The sequence below is a fragment of the Triticum aestivum genome, chromosome 1D (genome assembly GCF_018294505.1).
Source record: "Triticum aestivum cultivar Chinese Spring chromosome 1D, IWGSC CS RefSeq v2.1, whole genome shotgun sequence".
NCBI classification, from domain to species: domain Eukaryota; kingdom Viridiplantae; phylum Streptophyta; class Magnoliopsida; order Poales; family Poaceae; genus Triticum; species Triticum aestivum.
The window spans coordinates 195,180,309-195,200,271 of NC_057796.1; the positions used below are offsets into that span (position 1 = coordinate 195,180,309).

At 43.3% G+C, this 19,963-nt stretch overlaps 2 long non-coding RNA genes across 5 annotated transcripts; both read right to left on the reverse strand.

The window, feature by feature from the left end:
• Nucleotides 1-13,073: 13,073 nt before the first annotated feature.
• LOC123167194 (uncharacterized) lies at nucleotides 13,074-13,755 on the reverse strand. Its single transcript, XR_006483840.1, has 2 exons — nucleotides 13,605-13,755; nucleotides 13,074-13,410 (listed from the first exon to the last, which is right to left on the reverse strand). It is a non-coding gene; the product is annotated as an uncharacterized lncRNA (long non-coding RNA).
• Nucleotides 13,756-16,149: 2,394 nt separating this feature from the next.
• Nucleotides 16,150-19,628, reverse strand: LOC123167201 (uncharacterized). Of its 4 annotated transcripts, none has more exons than XR_006483855.1 (5): nucleotides 19,565-19,628; nucleotides 18,542-18,789; nucleotides 17,772-18,001; nucleotides 17,072-17,207; nucleotides 16,150-16,950 (listed from the first exon to the last, which is right to left on the reverse strand). It is a non-coding gene; the product is annotated as an uncharacterized lncRNA (long non-coding RNA). The 4 variants fall into 4 exon arrangements; XR_006483854.1 differs by having other exon boundaries at nucleotides 18,542-18,882; nucleotides 19,565-19,609; XR_006483852.1 differs by having other exon boundaries at nucleotides 19,443-19,568.
• Nucleotides 19,629-19,963: the final 335 nt, after the last annotated feature.

Below are 19,963 nucleotides of genomic sequence, written 5' to 3' on the forward strand. Positions count from 1 at the left end.
GTTCAAGGAGTTGACTACGACGAGACTTTCTCACCCGTAGTGATGCTTAAGTCCGTCTGAATCATCTTAGCAATTACCACATTATGAAATCTAGCAAATGGATGTCAAAACTGCATTCCTTAATGGATATCTCAAAGAAGAGTTGTATATGATGCAACCAGAAGGTTTTGTCAATCCTAAAGGTGCTAACAAAGTGTGCAATCTCCAGCGATCTATCTATGGACTGGTGCAAGCATCTCGGAGTTGGAATATATGCTTTAATAGTGTGATCAAAGCATATTATTTTATACAGACTTTCGGAGAAGCCTGTATTTACAAGAAAGTAAGTGGGAGCTCTGTAGCATTTCTAATATTATATGTGGATGACATATTGTTGGTTGGAAATGATATAGAATTTCCGCATAGCATAAAAGGATACTTGAATAAGAATTTTTCAATGAAAGACCTCGGTGAAGCTGCTTATATATTGGGCATCAAGATCTATAGAGATAGATCAAGACGCTTAATTGGACTTTCACAAAGCACATACCTTGATAAAGTTTTGAAAAAGGTTCAAAATGGATCAGTCAAAGAAAGGGTTCTTGCCTGTGTTACAAGGTGTGAAGTTGAGTCAGACTCAATGCCTGACCAGTGCAGAAGATAGAGAGAAAAAGAAAGTCATTCCCTATGCCTCAGCCATAGGTTCTATCATATATGCAATGTTGTGTGCCAGACCTGATGTGTGTCTTGCTATAAGTTTAGCAGGGAGGTACCAAAGTAATCCAGGAGTGGATCACTGGACAGAGGTCAAGAACATCCTGAAGTACCTGAAAAGGACTAAGGATATGTTTCTCGTTTATGCAGATAACGAAGATCTTGTCGTAAATGGTTACGTCGATGCTAGCTTTGACACTGATCCGGATGACTCTAAGTCGCAAACCGGATACGTATTTATATTGAATGATGGAGCTATCAGTTGGTGCAGTTCCAAGCAAAGCGTCGTGGCGGGATCTACGTGTGAAGCGGAGTACATAGCTGCTTCGGAAGCAGCGAATGAAGGAGTCTGGATGAAGAAGTTCATATCCGATCTAGGCGTAATACCTAGTGCATCGGGTCTAATGAAAATCTTTTGTGACAATACTGGAGCAATTGCCTTGGCAAAGGAATCCAGATTTCACAAGAGAACCAAACACATCAAGAGACACTTCAACTTCATCCGTGATCAAGTCAAGGAGGGAGACATAGAGATTTGCAAAATACATACGAATCTGAATGTGGCAGACCTGTTGACTAAGCCTCTTCCACGAGCAAAACATGATCGGCACCAAGACTCTATGGGTGTTAGAATCATTACAATGTAATCTAGATTATTGACTCTAGTGCAAGTGGGAGACTGAAGGAAATATGCCCTAGAGGCAATAATAAAGTTGTTATTTATATTTCCTTATATCATGATAAATGTTTATTATTCATACTAGAATTGTATTAACCGGAAACTTGATACATGTGTGGATACATAGACAAACACAGTGTCCCTAGTAAGCCTCTACTAGACTAGCTCGTTAATCAAAGATGGTTAAGTTTCCTAACCATGGACATGTGTTGTCATTTGATGAACGGGATCACATCATTAGGAGAATGATGTGATGGACAAGACCCATCCGTTAGCTTAGCATAATGATCATTAAGTTTTATTGCTATTGCTTTCTTCATGACTTATACATATTCCTTTGACTATGAGATTATGCAACTCCCGAATACCGGAGGAATACCTTGTGTGCTATCAAACATCACAACGTAACTGGGGATTATAAAGATGGTCTACAGGTATCTCTTAAGGTGTTTGTTGGGTTGGCATAGATCGAGATTAGGATTTGTCACTCCGAGTATCGGAGAGGTATCTCTGGGCCCTCTCGGTAATACACATCGTGATAAGCCTTGCAAGCGATGTGACTAATGAGTTAGTTACAGATGATGTATTACGGAACGAGTAAAGAGACTTGCCAGTAACGAGATTGAACTAGGTATGAAGATACCGACGATCGAATCTCGGGCAAGTAACATACCGATGATAAAAGGGAATGACGTATGTTGTCATTACGGTTTGACCGATAAAGATCTTCGTAGAATATGTAGGAACCAATATGAGCATCCAGGTTCCGTTGTTGGTTATTGATCGGAGATGTGTCTCGGTCATGTCTACATAGTTCTCGAACCCATAGGGTCGGCACGCTTAACGTTCGATGACGATTTGTATTATGAGTTATGTGTTTTGGTGACCGAAGATTGTTTGGAGTCCCGGATGAGATCACGGACATGACGGGGAGTCTCGAAATGGTCGAGAGGTAAAGATTGATACATTGGATGATAACATTCGGACACCGAAAGTGTTTCGGAATGTATCGGGTGCATATCGGAGTACTAGAGGGTGGTCGGAACCCCCCGGGGGAAGGTATGGGCCATATGGGCCACAGGAGGGAGGCAGGCCAGCCCACAAGGGGTGGCGCTCCTCCCCCCAAGGGAGGAGTCCGAATTGGACTAGGGGAGGGGGCAGCACCCCCCTTTCCTTCTCATTCTCCCTCTCCTTCCCCCTTTCCCCCTCCGATAAAAGGAAGGGGGCCGAATTGGACTAGGAGCCCAAGTGGGACTCCTCCCACTTGGGGCGCCCTATGGCCGGCTTGCTCCCCTCTCCCTCCTTTATATACGGGGGCAGGGGGCGCCTCCAACACACATCATTGTTCCAAGCCGTGTGCGGCGCCCCCCTCCATCATTTACTCCTCCGATCATATTGTCGTAGTGCTTAGGCGAAGCCCTGCGCGGATCACTTCAACATCACCGTCACCACGCCGTCGTGCTGGCGAAACTCTCCCTCAACACTTTGCTGGATCAAGAGTTCGAGAGACATCATCGAGCTAAACGTGTGTAGAACTCGGAGGTGCCGTACGTTTGGTACTTGATCGGTTGAATCGAGAACACGTTCGACTACATCAACCTCGTTAAACGCTTCCGCTTTCGGTCTACAAGGGTATCTGGACACACTCTCCCCCTCTTGTTGCTATGCATCTCCTAGATAGATCTTACGTGATAGTAGGATTTTTTTTGAAATTACATGCTATGTTTCCCTTCAAGATTCTGGCTGGACAATTGGCAGGGTGTTATCCTCAAAGATAGATACCCAGAGCTGTTCTCTTTTAGCAGGCAGGAGCAAATCTCAGTTCAGCAGCTCAACAACTTTCCTGACATATCTGAACATTTTCATACCCCCTATCCATTCAGGCTCACCAATAGTATCAGGAAATAACCAATCTCATAGAACATACACACCTGAACAATTCCTTGGACAGATGGTGCTACCCTTGGGGACAGAATGAATACTCTTCTATGAAAATGTATCAATATCTTCAAAAGCAGGAACAAACCTCTCCAATCTTTAAAAGGATTTGGAAAAATGCTACAATGCTGAGATATAAAATCTTTGTGTGGCTCATGCTTCATGACAGGGTGAATGTCAGGAATCTCCTACAGAGAATTTTTTTTCATCTGCCAAACTATAAATGTGAGCTCTGTACTTGCTATTGTGAGGAGTCTTGTCTTCATTTGTTCTGGGACTGCCCTTTTGCTCTATCATACTGGGATTCTATTGTGCTCAACAGGAAGAGAGGCACCAGTATTTTTGATGAGATTACACTCCTGTCAAACCATTTCCCAGCTCAGTTTGCTATTAACATCATCATCATGGGTTGTTGGCATATATGGATGCAGGGAAATTCCAAAATCTTTAAGGCTCAAAACCCATCTATTCAGGCTTGGAGACTGCCGCTCAGGAATGACCTTAACCTGATTACTGTGAGAGTTAAAGCCAAGCACAGAAATGCATTCAAGGATTGGATCACAGAGCACCTAACTTAATTCATTATAGATTTGCCTAGAACTGGTATTGGTTAAGAGGTGTTGTACTTTTTTTCTTTTTTACCTGTCTGTACATATGCTTTTTTGAATGAAAATTACCGTGGAACTATTGTTCTACGGTCTTCGGTTCAAAAAAAGAGTACATGATAGATCTAATTATATTGATTTTTTATTGTGAATGTTAATATATTTTCTGAAAACTTCCATTTTTGAGGAATTTTTTTCTCTAATAATATTTTTTCTGGAAACTTGTTCGAACTTACAGTGAGTTTGACTTAAGATAAAAATTTATATGTGAAGTAAAAAAATGGAAGGAGTATTTTACTATAAGCAACAGACACACACTGACAGCCCAACAATCATCCTCAGCCCCGAGCCACCACACGCAAGGAATTCAAGGGAGCTTAGTAACTAGAGAGATTGGTGTAGTGTTAGGAACCGACCTATGTCCTAACAATTGCTGGCAATATTTTACCTAGTGTTGCTCTTTCCTGCCTAATTGGGAAAGATTTTACACTGTGGGTCTGGCAACCATTGCATGGGCTAATTGGCTTTCTTGAAACCAAGCAACCCTTTGAGCATAAGATGATCAATATGCCTTTTAAATTGTTCTTCTGTTTGCTCTTTTTTATATATTGGGCATGTCTTTAGAAGAAGGGTCATGCAAAGATATCGAAAATTGGAGCTGAGATGATTCGATCCAACGCGATGAACTTGAGGATTTGTGGTGTCAAGAGACCTATCGAAAGAGAGTGAAAATGGTGTGATCTTTTCATGGGTGCTGATCCTTGAGAGCGACTGCGTCTTTAGGCTTTGGTTGTCTGTTACCCGTACGTGGATTATCCTGAAGACTTCATACCGTCGTACGGTTTGTAATAGGGCTAATTTTATTTTGGTCCTGCCCAAAATTTGTTCCATGGCATAAACAATGGGTTTCCTAGCAGTGTGTTGGACTTGCATTTTCTTTTTTCCTCTTTCCTATTAAACTCTAAAACTGCTATATTTTTGTTTGATCAAATGAAAAGGGGTTAGTTCTGTTAAAAAGAAAATAGCCCTTGACTAATTTTATATACCTAAGAGAGTCATCCGTACTAACTTATTTATCTCAACACGCAAGTATGTCACCTTACTATACAATTATGAATAGGATAAGGTTCGCCTCATATTACAAGCATGCATGGGGAAAATCCACCAAAATATTCAACCATACATTTATTTATTTATTTATTCTACTTATATTTAATAAATATTTTATAACTATACATGATCAAATATATAAGTCACATGTATTTTTAGTTTTGATTCTAATGTTATCAGCCCGAATTTTTATCAACCGATTTCCGCAGCAACGCACGGGATATCCTACAGTAAGTACTCCCTTTATAAAATATAAGATCATTTTGATCACTATATTAATGATCTAAATGCTCTTATATTTCTTTATGAAGGAGAAAGTAACAGAGTGACGCATGGAGGAAAATTTTGGTCGCTGAGATGGCTTGGCTATGAGAGGCACCAGGCTACCGCATCCTTTGAGATAGTGACGACGAGTGGAAACAAGGGCAATCGTGCGTGGAAAACCCTCCCCAGAAACCAACAAGAGCAAAGCCGTGCTCGTGCACGCAAAAAGAGACATGAGGCAGCATCGACACGGCCAGTGCGCTTCGTGCGGCGTCGCACTCAGCGGCTCCGGCCCGACGCGCGCCCTCAACGGAGACGCGTGCTCGCGTCGTTGCGGCCCGCGCGGCGGTCGCCAAGTTTCTCTAGGTTAGGGCATCTCCAAGGCGGACCGCCAACCGCCCGTTTCTGTTCAATCACGGAAGCCAATATAAATTTGTATCGGTTTGTGTAGACTTATTTTTTTTTATAAATCGAAGACAAATATGTGAAACTTTGCGGGAGTCTGGACACCAGATACGTAGGACTCTCAACACCTCTAACTCATCCAAAACCCTTTTCGGACCCTTCGTCTTTATTCTTTCTCTCTTGCTTTCGCCGTCGCTCCACCGCCCCAGCCGCCACGCCACATCCTTGCCGAAACTCTACGTCTCTGTCACCTCCGGCGTTCTAGCCGGACTCCACTCCGTTCTTCTCCGTCGCCGTTCAACCCCTGTCCTCCAACCACCCCGTCAGGTACCATCCGCTACTGCTGTACTCACCATGTCCGAAAACCGTTCAATGAATTGCCGGAGCTAAAAACAGTTTTCCCTTCTTCTTTCTAGTAATGAATTTTGATTTGTAGTACATATACGAGCACTATGTTGAGTCATCCGACGGCTCGTCTCACGAGGATGAGAACTTGGATGAGACGGCGACGATGCAAGCGGTCTTTGAAGACGCGGAGCATGAGGAGGAGCATGTTCTCAATTTCAAGGGCTCGATCAAGGGTCATCGAGTGTTCAACCGCAACAGGGTGTGCAGCCATTTGACACTGATGGCCGACTACTTTGCCCCAGATGAACTCTTTGCTGATCATTTTCGCTGGTCGTTTGTACCATGGCATCCAGTCCTATGATGACTATTTCATCTTGAAGAAGGACGCCATGGGAACGACTGGCTTTTCTGGTTACCAGAAGTGCATAGCCGCACTACGAATGCTTGCATATGACACGTTTGCTGATTCGCGGGATGAGTGCCCACGGATGTCTGAGAGCACATGCGGATATGTCATGGTCAGGTTTGCAACTGTCGTGGTCGAGGTGTTCGGACCTCAGTACCCGAGAGAACTAATTGTGGCAGACACCGAGAGGCTCTTGGCAATCTCAGAAGCAAGAGGGTGGCCAGGTTTGCTTGGATCTCTTGACTACATGCATTGGAAATGGAAGAACTGCCAGAAGGCTTTACAAGTTCAATATCAGGGTTATGTTAAGAAGCCCACCATCATTCTTGAATCAGTTGCATCACATGATTTTTGGATTTGGCACGCTTTCTCTGGCATGCCCGGGTCTCACAATGACATCAATGTGCTGCAGCAATCATCGTTATTTGCGAGGCTGACTGAAGGAAAAGCTCCTCCTTGTCACTATACTGTCAATGGACATGAGTGCAATATGGGCTACTATCTGGTTGATGGTATATATACTCTGTGGGCTACCTTTGTCAGCACTATCTCTAACCCAGTTGGCTAGAAAAAGGCTAACTTTGTCCAAAAACAAGTAGTTAGAAAGGATGTCGAGAGGACATTTGAAGTTTTGCAGGCCCATTTTGCAGTTGTTTGTAGACCTGCTAAACATTGGGATCCGAAGACCTTGTGGGATGTGATGATCTATTGTGTGATCATGCACAACGTGATCGTCAAGGATGAAGGTGACGATGTTGCGCAGCTCTAGAATTTGGGGAAATGGGTGATCCTATCCAACTTCTAAATTAGAATCTGGCCACATTGAAGAGTTTATTCAAATATATCAATAAATTCATCATCGGCTAACTTACAAGCAGCTGAAGAGAGATCTGATTGAGCATCAGTGGATGGCTAAAGAGGAGAACAATGTTGAGATGTAATATTTAAACTTTTAAATTTGAACTAGTGTTGCATGTTACTATTTAAACGTGTGCGCTCTACGTATACGTATGAGGCTATTTGATCAAGTGGAGTTAAAAAATAGAAAAGCTCCGCGAACAGATGGAGAAGAAATTTACAGGTCTCCGCGAACAGATGGAGAAGAAATTTACAGGTCATCGTCGAATATGCCCTTGGAAGTGCCGCTGCACCGTTGCACCGGGTTACACTAGGGCGTGTTTGGTTGCAGTTTGCAACAGTAGTTGCATTGCATGTCCATTTTCAGCCAGCCTTGTTCCTTAAATGTAGCCTCATATGCAGCAGATGCAACCTGTTTGGTTGCCTGCATCACATGGAGGGGCACTTACCCCCTGCTGTTTGGTTGCCGTTTTTGTGCTTAGGGTGTGAGCAGATGCAAACTTCAGTTGTTTGGTTGCAAACAACGTTTGTGTTTTTCTCACCCTATTCAAATGTGGTGGTCTTACCACCACATGATCAGCACAACAGCAAAACAAAGCAAGCAAGCAAATGAAATCAAACAAAGCAAGCAAACAAATGACAGCAAACTACTTAAGTACATAGCATAAGTCTAGATTAACAGCAGGGGCATCCTCCTTCCCTGCTCCACGTCAGGGTGCTGCTCCTGGCCAAAATATGAACAAGTTCCCAGCACAAGTACCCATAAATCTCGCCACACACCATAAAAGTTCAACACTAACACCTTACTTAACTTAACTACATAGCATGCTCGATGTCACCAACGCAGTTGTGCCTGCTGCAACGAAACCTGCACATGACCGAGGAGTCGTGGTTGTAGATCTGAACCTTCAGTCCGAGTCCTGAGATGCGCACAACGACGAGGTCGACGGGGACGATCCGGTGGCGGCGGCAGAAGTAGTTCCAGCCCCGGCCAAGCACCATGTGCCCCTCGAAGTTCTGGACCTGCACCCAGAACACGCACCGCTTGTTCGCCAACAGCCTGACCACGTGCGGGAGCCGCTTGATGACCAGCCAGGTGTTCATCACCTCCATGAACTTGCGAGGGATGACGAGCATGGCGAGGTCCTCGTTGTCCTTGATCTGCTGGTAGAAGCGCAACGGCTCCCGGGCCCCCTCCTCGTGGCCCTGCTGCGGAGATCGTCCCCTTGAACGAGGCAGGCTCATGTAGGCGATCCTGCCAGGCAGGTCCACCGTTCTGAACCACCTGTTCGTGGGGATGAAATCCTCGGCTCCCTCAGCTCCGGCCACCACCTGAGCTCCTCCAGCCGCCACATCCCAGTCAGTTTTCAATATCTTGTCAGGTAAGATGACAAGTATTAATGCACAAACTCTTTGCAAAATGGCACTGATCAGAGACATTTGCCCAATAGCAAATGCCACTAATCAGTGCACAAACTCTTTGGACAAATGTCACTTATCAATGCCACTTGTTGTTAGGAAAATGCCACTGATCAGTGCCACTAATCAATGGACTTGCCCAACAGCAAGTGCCATTGATAAGTGGCATTTTGCCCAACAGCAGGGCAAATGCCACTTATCAATGCCACTTGTTGATGGGCAAATGCCACTGATCAGTGGACTTGCCCAATAGCAAGTGCCAATGATTCAGTGGCATCTGCTTTTCTGCAGCTGCCACTCATCAATGCACTATCCTAAGTATGGAAACATCTAAAAATAGCAACAACAAGTGTTAATAGCACCCATGTGCAGCCATGCACATTTGGCAGCATCCTAAAATGGTCCTATTACATGCGCGTATAACAATCAACACAAACCCTAGCTTGAACATGTATGTGAACAACATGAACAACAACATGAACATGATCCTAGCTTGAACATGAACATACCATTTGCATAAACACACATCCTAGCAAGACCCTGCCATGAACACAGATCCTAGCAAAGCACACTACCATTGGGATTCTAGCATGAACACAGATCCTAGGATACACTAGCAGTACCAGTAGCAGATCCTAAGACACACACTGTACGAAAGAAGAACAGATCGGTCCGATTGGATTCGATTGGGATCGCATCCAATCGGATCTAATCCAATCCTATCTAATCCTATCGAATCCACTAACTACTAGCACATGCCTAAGAATTAAACCCCTAATCTACATCTACTAGCAAGCATTGAGGGGGTTTGACTCACCGGAGCATGCGCAGTCGCAGCGAACCGCGGCCGGGGTGAAAACCCCGGCGGGAAGGAGAGAGGTGGCGGAACAGAGGAGGAGCCGGCCCTGGCGACGGCCTGCGGCATCGGTCCCATGCTCATCGCCACGCTGGAGGTCGAGGAGGACGGCCCGCCGACAGGAGAAAACCCTTGGACGGGGGTCAAGAAAACCTGCCTGTCCAATGGGGTCCCAACAAGCGGCGGCTCCGTCGACGGCGCCGGCGCCGAGCCCAGGACCACGAGGTCTGGAATCCGCGGCGGAGCAGGAACGGTCGGAACGGCCGGCACCGCATTGGCCGGCGCTGGTGGTGGCCGGCAGCAGATAGGGGACGGCGCTCGCAGCGCCTCCGCCAGGACCCGCCCCGAGTTCTGGAGCCCGACCAGCCAACGCTCCTGGATGCTGGCGATGCGCTGGTCGACGGGGGTCAGAGGGCGGCGCGACGGTGGGCAAGGCGGAGCCATCGGAGGAGAGGAGAGGGTGGGGCGATGAGGGTGAGAGGGAGCGGTGGGAACAGTGCGACTGGGCGGTGACAGAAGAGTGGGGGGCGAGTTATGAGACGTCCCCTCCGTCTCCCGCGCTGCCCGAGGCGTACAACTGTCTCGCACGCGTGGCCGCGCCAGCTAGGCTCGCGAGAAACTGCCGATTCGGCAGTTTCCGTCGGGCCAGCCTGTGGGCTGCTTTAAGGTCCGTGCGGGCCGCAAACCGCATGCAACCCAGACAACCAAACAGGCCGCGCATATCCCGCGTGGCCCTAGTTGGGCTGCATGCGAACAACCAAACGGACAACCAAACACGCCCCTACTGATCGATGGGCGGACCGCAACAGTGAAAGGTCACGGAACAGTGAATGGATCAACACTAGCCGGGAGTCGATAACACATGTGGAGGTGGAAGCAACCAGGCGTGCAACTGCAGGTGCAGCGTGAGGTTACGCGATGCACCGGCTGGTCTTCGAGATGAATCTAGCAGGTGATGTTGGTCGTGGGAACGTGAAAATGTGGTTTGGGTTTCTTGCGAGGAGAACGACAAGCCGCCTCAGGTTACGCACAAAGGACCAAGAATTGGCATTATCTTCAAAAAATCCGCTGTCTCTGGTGCGTTGCATCTCATCGTGTAGTATTATATATCTGCCTCGTTGCTTCATAACAAAGCTAACAATAGCTTCTGCCACGTCTTCTTTTCTAGTACATGTCAAATTCAATGCGCGGAAGGTGTGAAACATCACTTGAAGATATTATATGTGTCTGTATAGTCACAACAAATTTCAGTGTTTTCTTTTTCTCTTGCATCTTTGTGCCCTTGTGGTGAACGTGTACGTCACGTTATCCAATCAAATATCCGAACCACTTCCTGCAAAAAAAATTTAAAAAAATCCGAACCACACATAGTATATTTTGCAGTTTTTCTCCCAAACCCGGGGGTTGCATAGGACGAAAAAGCCCATCACAATCTGTCTCTTCCGACTTAATTAGTCTGACTTTCTCGCGGTTCGACTGTCCATGTACATTGTAACACACTGTTTATCTGAATTATCCGTGAGTCTGTGTCATCAATGAAAGGGACGTAACCGGCAATTTAGCTTCTCAACTTGAAAGAAAAGCATTGACGAATATCTGCGTGAGCGGGAACGCTCGTATGCGCACATCCCGCGGGAGCGTTTTAGGAGACTGAATAAGTACTACTACTAGGAGAATGCCCGTGCGTTGCTACGGGCAAAAGTCGGATGCATGCATTGCCATGAAATAATAGAAATATGCACATTTATCATATTGTTATTTTAATTCAGAAATACATGTTAAGCATGATGGCATATGGTTTCATCAAATAGTGACGAACTAAAACTCTCTTCGGCTTCTTTCTTTCTCGGCAGTCTTGGTGTCTCCTAAACCAGAAAACCGCTCGCCACGTATACCATCCATTATTAAATAGTATCAATATCACTCAATTCACACGTCCATGTGTGTCACTATTACAAGGTACACAAAAACTGACAATTCCTTGTAATGAGCCTCTTAATTTGAGCAATAATAGCACAAAAAGAGAGATCCAACTTCTGAGAGTGTTCTTTAACAATAGCATGTCCGTTCCATTCTTCATAGCAACAATCAGCCTGAAAAAACACTGTAAATTGTTTAAGTTCATGTTCAATATTAGGCCCAAATTGTTAACTGCGGCCATTGGTGAGTATATAGAGCAATAGGTTTGTAGCCCACCTGGCATCGGTTTGTACTTAAAAACATCTAAAACAAACTGAGAAAAGGTCCGCAGATAGGCACAAAAGGAATCGATTGTCACAAAAATCAAGTAACTTTTGAAACCCAACTGGGAAAAACAAAAATAGTATCGAGTGGTAATTGGCCAAATTTAAAGCCCAACTAATGTTGTGTACTATCGAATTCGTCTTTTTTCTTGAACTATGTTATGAATTTGACTTCAAATTTGTGACACGAGTATTCCATCTTGCAAATACGGTCTATCCCATGTAATTCATATTTTTTTTGGATTTTCTTTTCGAAACATATTTAAGCATGTCAACCATATTTATTAGATGTTTTCTCAAAACATTCAAGGATGCCAACAAAAGGACCGTATGCACAAGAAATTCACCCTTTGGCTGGTCCCCCTCTAGCATTTTTTCCTTCTTGGACATAGTCACACTATTTCACGTTCTGTGTTGGATCTTGTCGGTAACCCATGCTCCATCTCTGTTCTAGAAAAAACAGGTAAACCTTTTGCTAAGTACCTGGCCCACTCCTTCGACTACCATCTAAATTCAAAAGCTCTTACACCCTAAATATTAATAATGTTAATTAGAAACACAGAAGAGCCAATAAACCATCAAATGCAACCTTCAATAAAAAGCTGATTGTATATAGGAAAGGTTTCATTTATGTTGAATCAAGATTTATTTTACAATGTCATGAACCTGGTGCCAACGGCGTACTCGCAGCGGCCGATGAGCCTTTGGCCACTGCCTACACCGCGCTCGGGCACGCCACTCCGCACACCGGCCACACACTCCCCGCCGCGAGCAGCCGAAACGATGGAACTCCATGCCATCATAAGCCAATCCAGATGTTGAATTAAGGCTAGTACTGACATCCCATATTTGAGGATTGCACCCGGAAGATTGCACTCAACACGCCAGTTGAAACCAAGATTAATAATACAAATACAAAGAAAACAAAGATAAGCAGGAATAGGTTGTTTATGGCCTGCTCGATTTGGTCCCTCTATATAGGCAATAATTTATAGTTCAATTAGACGCATAAAGTTTGTTACCTTTGTAGAAAAAAATTTGGTTCCCCTGGTATTTAGTGCTGGCGACAATTTCCTATTGCAGCGACACCCTGACATGGCCCTACTTAAGCTCCTTCTCGTTCTTGTTCTTGTTCTAGTTCCGGTCCGGCAAACCATACCATCTTCCAAATATTGTTAATCTTTGCAAAAAAATAGGCACCAGAAAATCATAACCACATCACGCATGCGGGAGCAAATCGTACCAAATGTACAGCTGGAAGAGCCACACACAATAATTTTCTCAATGACAACATTATTTAGAGCAAATTTGGCACATGGAAGAAGTTTGCGTCATGGGCTGGATGAAAGAACATAGACATCTGTAGCCTATCCTAAAATATAGCATGGAGATGAGTTTGTATATTTGTGTGGAAACTGGAAATACTCTCACATGATTCAACATATTGAAAAATAGTTCAGAAAAATACATAACATGCACCACGACTACGAATCCATGACCTCCCTTATCATTAAAAAATCAATTAAACTCAACCATGGACGTGAAGAGCATTACCCGCCCCAGAAACTTCATGTTGCTTTCTCCTCCTGCAAAAAAAATATCAGTAGAATGAAAACGAATGTAATGCACATGCACATGAAGATGCAAATTTATTATTTTCTTTTCTTGCTCTTTACAATCAAACAGCCATATTTTTCTAGACTCATACTGAGGAATCATGTCGACGAATATCAAGAAAGTTGGGGCATCGCCTAAGGCGTACGAGATTGATTTGACTCACCTTGCGGTGATCCGAACAGCAAAAATAAACCGGACAGCGACGCCCTCAGGTATGGCGAAAACAAACCGGAACCGCTTCTTAAAGCTGGCGCCGCCCACGCGCGGCCTAACAAACGCAAACGCCGTGACTGGCCATTCTCAAAAATTTCGAACGTGTTCAGGGTGGCCAGCGCCGCCCCGAGGTTGTGCCGCATCACGATGATCCTCACCTCCACATCCTTGTAGGTGTCCACCAACTTTCGTACCTATCATTAATGACTCCTAGCTTTCCTTGCTTCAAGAGGCACCACAATCAGTAGAAAACACAAAGTACGACAACAAGTACAGAGAATTTGTAATCCAAATATAAATATATGCTTTGTAAATAGTAATCACAAGTGGATAAAGCATATGTGCGAATTCTATGACACTAATATACTTATGTTCCAACTCAAATACTCAATCTATGAGACACAAGAAATACATAGACTGGAATAAAAAACGAGCATTGTTTTTGGACAGGAGAGGCAATATTCCTCTACCTCACCTTCAAATTTTAGATTCTGAATTATCCTGAGCAATGAATCGAGCTGAATAATATGCAGCTGGAACTTGACGTCCGTTCCTCCATCCTTAGCATGTTCCTCAATAAGTTTTTAAAGATTGCCCGTGCGTTGCCACGGGCCAACAAATGAACTTGTAAACAATGCTTATTTTTCTCCCCACAAATGAGCACATTGCATGCGATGTTCAACCAAAACACAAATACAAGTATGTTCTTCTCTATATTCTTAGAAACACCACACAACCCTCTAGCCGCTCTTTCTCGTTGAACATGTTGTCCATCACCTTCCCTCATCATTCACCTCTCAATTTATTGCCCCTTGAATCTGCATGTAGCTTCCATGTCATTGTTGAATGCCCTATATCACGTCACCTTCTTTCTGATCTATTCCTAATCTCAGGAAGGTAAATCTAGTTGAATGCCTGTGTGTTGCCATGGAATCACAAACTTATCTATTGAAACTTATCTATTGTTGAATGCAATACTATCTGAAACATGCATACCATCCGCACGCGAGCATCGGCAACAAACACACACGCGAAGAGCGATGCCCCAACCAGCAGTGGTGGCATCTCCCTGGATACATCATCTCCACCTCTCCTTCTAAGTAGCTGAAACACACACGATATTTATAGGACAAAATCTATAAGATTGTCTTGAAGGCCCTTTACATATATATGGTGCTTGTGAGAAATTTTACACCTCATAAATGTCGTGTATTTCAAAGTAAAAAGGTGTATGCTCCAAAAAGTAGATCAAGGATGCAGTTGTGTGAATGTTTCATGTATCATTTATATATAAGAAAATTTTAGCATGATTCGTTCTACTGACAGATATATCGTACAACCATCCTGCAAGCATGGGGGATAAAAAACGAAATTGAAAGGACAGCAAGAAACAGAGCAAACTCCTAAGATCTGCAAATGAGAAGTAACAGAGCCTAGGGATGAATTGAAATACTGACCTCCTCTATGACAAGGAACAACGTCAAGCTTTGATGATTTAAAGCACTATCTGGGAGGTATACTGGAGCAACCAATGAACTCAGCCATACAAACTTGGGATGACCATTTGTTGTGTGGTTACCAGCATGCTCAAGCCATTGCGCCTGTCACCTCCATGATTGCCTCTCTTCCGCTACCACCGAACTGGAGCAGAGATCATTCATTATTTATTTTCTTAAGATACGGTGTTAAATCCTAATCATGCAATCGGCTAAGAACCATACTAATTTATAGGGAAATGAAAAGAAGAAGTTAAAGAATCAAATATTCATTAGTGCATCGTCCTAACTCGAGAGCACGACACGAAGTAGACGAATACCCTTGAGGCAAGAGCAGAGTGAGGATCCTACCAGGATCAAAACCAGGGTGCATACCGACACCTCCACGTGTGCGTCCGTGCAGCCACCGCTCTCGCAACTGGTCAGGTCGACACGGCCCCACAGCCGCCACTCCATCCCATCTCCCAAACGCTCGGGCCGTCGCGGCCGCCGGTATTTGTTTCCTCTCCTCTCAGTCGCCGCTCCTCGTGACCATGGTGCCATCTTTCGATCTCACCTGTCCATGGCGACTTGTTCATCTCAAGAAGCTAAAAGAACAAAATTAGAGTATTTCATGCCATGCAGACTCAGAACATGAAACTTTATTGAAAGAACAGTAACACTTTCCTTCTCCACATCTCTACAAAATTGTAGTATAGGAAATCATCTTAGTCTCTCTTTATTTACAGAGCATTTCACCTCTACCTCATTGGTCATACTATTCATGATAAAAAGTGGATAAGTAGATCAAATTACAAGTAAAAGCTCCAACGTCCAATAAAACAAGAAACAACTATCACGGGCAGCATATCATTCTATCATTCAGTATTTTGAATATGCATAAAATGAGCTATTAAATCAAGTGAGTAATACCTTTAATTCTTCAAAGAATGTATGTCCATTACAACTATAGTCAGCTACTTCAGAAACCTAGTGGTGTTAAAATGACGTGTGCCCCAAAATATCCACCTATACAATGATAAAAAAGATGACATCCAGTCGTACTTCCTTGATGGTTGGGAGAAATTTCAGCCCAAACAAGCCTAGAATAACAAAATTGCGGGCTCGGTCAGCAGCTCAAGTTTTGCCATTACTGTTGCCTCAAACTCCCACTCCGATGATTTAACTTCCATGCACAAATATGGTGTGGTAACCCAACAAAGCTCTCTAGAACTCAAATTCCTTTTCAGAGGATTCCCGTTCACATCGTTGTTCTATTTAAAAATCTTTCATAAAATGTGGGGAAATTACTGAACAAGCTAGTATTATAGTGTCAAGACATTAAAATCTATGAATGACCAAACAATCAAATACAGTTGTTTCCTTAAAAAACCAACTAACAATCGTCAAGAACTACATGCACTACTCCATCGTGTTGAAGCAACATGGTAGCTACCGCCAACGTCCTGACCAAAGTATGCTCTAAAGATGTAAATATGGTTGTAGAAAATCATCTTGGTCATCCCCTTTCCCCTCAAAACAACTTAAGGATAATCCTGTACATAATAAAACATCATACAAATCAGATGCTGCTAGATCAAATGTTGAACCAATTAAGATAATCTCGTAGATCAAAATGAGAGTATGGTAGCATGGTGAAAACATGGGAGGTACCTCTTGAGGTAGCAAAAATCATCCTTCTTATAGTGCTTGGCCGAAAACTCCTCACTCACGGCGTGTTGGGTGCTACGCAAGGTCGATCAGTGGCAACGAAGAGCATGTGAAGGAAGCGGACAAAGACGACGCATACACCAAAGACGACTGCAGGCAGGAAGACAGATGTAGCTGAACATTAGAAAGTGTCGTCTTTGTCTATTTTATACATATATTGTCGAAATAGTATCTAGATACTGCACACAAGTATTATAAGGAAAAAAGTTACCTTGGACATCGGTGGTGCCTTTCTGATAATTATAAATTGTCTCTCCATGGATAATCCAATGATGCTTCATGCAAATACTAAATTAGGCCCCCATTGTCAGGAAATCGTCAGTCCTCTACCATATCGGGAATTTTTCCTGCACAGAATGATCATTGGTACCAGCAGAGGCTAAGAATTGTTTTGAAGGATTAACTCAAATATGTAGGGATCGTCATCCCTATCTCATGTATCATTATAACAAAAACACAAAACTACACGTTTAAATCACCTCATCTCAGCAACCACTGCCTTAACATCGAACAATTTTGTTGACAGATAATCATTTAAGAAATCAGAGGTACCTACACTGTAAACTTTTATTCAACATCATGTCTGAAATCTGCTATACCAATCATGAGCTATGATATGTATCGTTGGTTTGATACAATTCAATAATACCAGTTCAAAGAAACTAACGTTTGTCATTCTGAATTAATTTGTATTTCTAATCCAAACCTTTACAAGTTAATTTAGGGTAGTAAATAGTATTCCCAATCTGATTCCAAACATGAAAAACTATACAATAAAGCAGAGTTACTTATATGAGCCTGCTTGAAGATAACTACTGCATAGACTGTGAAGCATCATATTAGGAACCAAATAATAGCATCATATTTGCACTTTTTTTTAATTACAAGAGAAACAACATGTGAATGAATACCTGGGATTGGTGAAGCGAAGATTCAATGTCTAATTGCTTCTTCTTATGATAACCTACAACTCAATACAGGAGATTGGTGAACTAACATGTCTTGAAATAGTTTCTTTACTCGCTTGACTTGACGATGTGTTCCATGTGCAGGATAGGTAGCTAGTTCAACATGGATGTTATATTGGTCGAATATTTAACTCGTTCCCAGAATTTGTAGTTGGATTTGTCCAGAAACTTCACTACAGGTGTTATAGAAACCATCAATTGACAAGAAAGAATGCTCGCAAGTAAGAAGAAGAAATGACAGTATTGTTCCACACTGAAGATCCAGTACAACTCTTAGCCTAGATTAGCCATTTATCTTCTATTGGCTATGAGTCAAACAGTACGTATACATGTCCGTCCTCCAACAGTTTATAGAAACATAGCCAATCAAATGTTCTATTAATTTTAGGCCAGGAAGACATTTGACCCTAAAACCACATTAAATTACATATTGAGCTTCTATTAACTATATAATATTGGTCAATCACCTAATGCCAAAATCGGATTATGAAAGCCAAATAGAGTACAGAACAAAGTAGAACATGTGGCCTTCAGCCTGAACATTAATTCCCATTGACTACTGATAGTACCTAGGTTGCCATGGTATTCGCATTCGGACAATCATATGAACATAAAATTCGGCTGATGAAATCTGAAACGTTGTTCATATTTTTCATATCAATCTTAAGTGATAGGATGCTAAAACAAAAAGGCTCGTCATTGCCCTTCCATACCTTTCATTATACGGATACTGCTGCGTTCATCCGTGGCACTCAATCGATTTAGACTCCAACGTACGCCATTTTAGGAAAAGCCAACAAAGCAGTAGTTATCTTCAAGCAATGAAGGTGCAGCCATCCTTTCTGTCTACGTAGATCTTGTGCTTGGGGCACCTCTGCCATTTGCTCTGCTGTGCGACCCACCTCAACGGCAGGTTCGCTCGCCTGTGCTTGTTGTCACAAAGCCGTTGGAACTCGTTGAGCTGAACACAACATGCAACTTGCATCACACACAGAACATCCAGTTGCAAATGGGGGCAACCTCAAACAACGGGACATTGCATGGTTTCCTAATTCTGCAGAACGTGTACATAGCTTCGGATGTCAGATAATTCTAAAGGTGAATGCAGCGAACCTAGTGGAACAAAGGTCTCCAAATTTGAATGCTGGAAATAATACATGCATGAAAGTATTGTCCTAAGACATTGGCACCAAATAAATAACAAAACTAAATCAAGGTGCACAAAAAGCCTCAAATGGAAAGGACCAAAAGAAAAAAAACTTAACACATAAATAAAGATAATTATGAGGTGAAAAGAACTGAAAATCCACATTAAACCGAACCATGACCCGGCCAACACCTCCCTCTCTCCTGCAAACCAGACAAGAGTCTGACCTTCATTACATTAAATACTAATTTGAGTGGTAATCTCTCTCTCTCTCTCTCTCATAAACGACATGTTGAGTTTAAATACTATATATAAACAAAATCTATATCATACAATAATTAACATGCTTGTATTTAACCTTACAAAGGAATAAAGAATTGTCTTAAAAACATAAATGCTACCCACAAAAATGAAAGACATTACACCCGCAAAATAAACGACATGTTGAAGAGGAAGGTTGTAGTTACATATGATGTCTTGTAGTACTTGTAGATGGCCAGGATGTAGTAAACACTCGAAAATGGTGAGCTCATTTTTGCTAAACGTTATGTGCCCAACTGATTTTTCTGCCTTATTTCCTGCCAAATACCTTCTTCTTTGTTCTTCCAATGCCTCCCTTCACCACCCCTACCTTGGCTCCTCTCCACTCCATGTAACACCCCGCATGTAACCTGCCATATTTGTAACTCTGACTCTTGCCATTTTCGGCTATGTGTTATGATATTCCCTCCGTGGTCGGGTTTTGTCTTTCGTTTTGCATTTCTTCATGTCATGCATTTTCATATCATGTCATCATGTGCATTGCATTTGCATACGTGTTCGTCTCATGCATCCGAGCATTTTTCCCGTTGTCCGTTTTGCAATCCGGCGCTCCTATCTCCTCCGGTGCACCCCTCTTGTTTTCTTTCGTGAGCGGGTGTCAAACTTTCTCGGAATGGACCGAGGCTTGTCAAGTGGCCCTAGTATACCACCCGGAGACCACCGGTCA